This window comes from Neopsephotus bourkii, unplaced genomic scaffold (genome assembly GCF_033783945.1).
Source record: "Neopsephotus bourkii isolate Nb327-2 ecotype Australia unplaced genomic scaffold, CSIRO-AGI_Nbou_v1 NB_1495, whole genome shotgun sequence".
NCBI lineage: Eukaryota > Metazoa > Chordata > Aves > Psittaciformes > Psittacidae > Neopsephotus > Neopsephotus bourkii.
This window is the reverse complement of record NW_026901971.1, coordinates 248,288-250,336: the sequence shown is the minus strand read 5'-3', so window position 1 is coordinate 250,336 and position 2,049 is coordinate 248,288. Positions and strand designations below refer to the sequence as shown.

The 2,049-nt window shown below is 48.8% G+C and overlaps 1 long non-coding RNA gene across 1 annotated transcript; it reads right to left on the bottom strand.

Moving 5' to 3' along the window:
• Window positions 1-865: 865 nt before the first annotated feature.
• Window positions 866-1,700, bottom strand: LOC133220955 (uncharacterized). The gene is made up of 2 exons (XR_009727832.1): window positions 1,594-1,700; window positions 866-939 (listed from the first exon to the last, which is right to left on the bottom strand). It is a non-coding gene; the product is annotated as an uncharacterized LOC133220955 (long non-coding RNA).
• Window positions 1,701-2,049: the final 349 nt, after the last annotated feature.

The following is a 2,049-nucleotide window of genomic DNA, read 5'->3' as shown; positions in this document are numbered from 1 at the left end:
AAATCTCAATGGGGGAAAGGTTGGTAGGTTAAATTCTTCCTTTAGTTACATTTAAGTAAAACCACTGACTACATGTGTTATTCCCCTAAAATACATACATGTATATATAGACTACATACACTTGGTGGAACGTTGCCATAGGATTATGAGGATGCTTGAATATCTTACAGACAGGCAGTGGCTGGTAGAGGAACTGGAGTAGCTGCATATCCAAAGACTAGTTCTGAGGCAGGAATAGGATCTGGGTGACCACAAGCCTCGATTTAGGGTCCCATCTCAACCTGAGAGCGTAAACTGTGTTTCAGCAGGCTTGAAGGGACTTTGGACATGGCACATGAGCTCCCCAGCATCCACACTGAGCACAGATTCAATGTTTCTATAGCTGTTAATTCCTTCATATATAAATTCAGTCTCATTTTCAAACAAATAAGCAAAATTCAACTAATAGCCTATCCCTCAAAAGCATGTGTGACAAACAGTGGATATCACCAGGTTCAGATCTGATTCTAATATTAGTCTGTGCTGTCATTCACAAAGTAATAAATACCATTTTTACACTTTCAGCACAATTTCAGCAGTATCTCAAAAATAAAAAACACCAAAAAAAAACCAACAAACCCACAAAACCCATACTTGTCTACAAAGAAGTTACCTCCCATCTCTAGTATTAAAATTGTTAAAAAAAGAAATAAAGCAAAGCAAACATTACAATAAAATCTTTGATAAAAATAATCTCTGGAAAACTGTTCATAAGATATTTAAAGGACAGTATCAACTTGCAAGCCACAGTTTCAGAAACTGCCTTTTGTAACAATGAAATACTTCAAATCACCAGAAGTGGATCAATTTAGCAAAACAACCAAACCTCTTTTCACTCTTGACCTAGTGTGCTTGGCAGCCTTCTCCTCCTCTACAATCAGCCTCTTCCCTGCAAAGGCCCTTGAAAAGATAGACAAGGGAGCACGAAAAAATTTCACTTTTTAAAAACAGGGTGTTGAAATAACAGCTTTCTGAGAGCCTGGAAAGCAACAGATAATGCTCTAGACTACACTATGTCCAAGCTCTCCACCGACACCAGAAACACAGTTTACACTGTCTTTGCAGGCACTGCTTGCGCCACGGCACATACATGTCATGCCTGACGCCCTGCACTCCCCCAGCCATTAATTAACAAAGTGAGGTTTAATTTTACCACCCTCACCCATTCCTGACCTGCTTCCAGACCCCGGCTCTACACCATGCTCCTGCGGCTGCTGGGCCACCCCTACCTAACCTACCCTTTGACCACCCTGGTGTGCACCCTGAGGGCTTTCGAAAGTGCCCTGCCCTTCAGTGTTCCAATCAACACCCGCTTATTCCAGAGGCTGAAGAGAAGAGGCTGTGGGAGACTGGAGGGGACAGCACTGAGTTGAAAGCAAAGCAAAAGTCTCTCCTAGAGCCCACCCCTGACTGGTACAAGCTACGCCGTCCTTGTTTTAAGCAGCTGCCGCCTGCCCGGGGCTCTTGCTGCGCCGCCACCACCCCAGCGGGATGGCTACCATTTCCCTCCCTCCTCGGGACCATCCGCTCTCGCGTTAGCCCGCCCGAACGTACGATATCCCCCGCCCGGCTCGGCGCCTGCCCTTGGAAGAGGGGACGGCTGCGAGGAGGGGAGAGGAGAAATGTAAGCCGTACCCGGTGCTCCGCCCGCACGGGCTGAGATGGAGGTAGTAGCGGAGCCGAACCCTCCGCCGCCACAGCGGGGTGTGAGGCAGTACTCGCGTCAGAGCAGAGCGGGAGCGCGGCGGCCCGTGGGCCGCGCCGCCTGAGGAGATGGCAGCCGATGGGGACGAAACGGCAGGCGCAGCCCCCGGGGCTCATATTGGTCATAAATTAACAGAAAAGCCCGAAGTAACGTTGTCTGTTAAAGGGGCGAGGAGTCACCCCTCCAGAGCAAGCCGTGGCTTCTGGCCATGGCGGGGACCCTCTCAGCTCAGTTGCAGGTGCACTGAAATCCGGGTGTTTGAGGTAAAAAAGGTCCTTCAGGGTTGTCTAGTGCGGCCTTCCTCG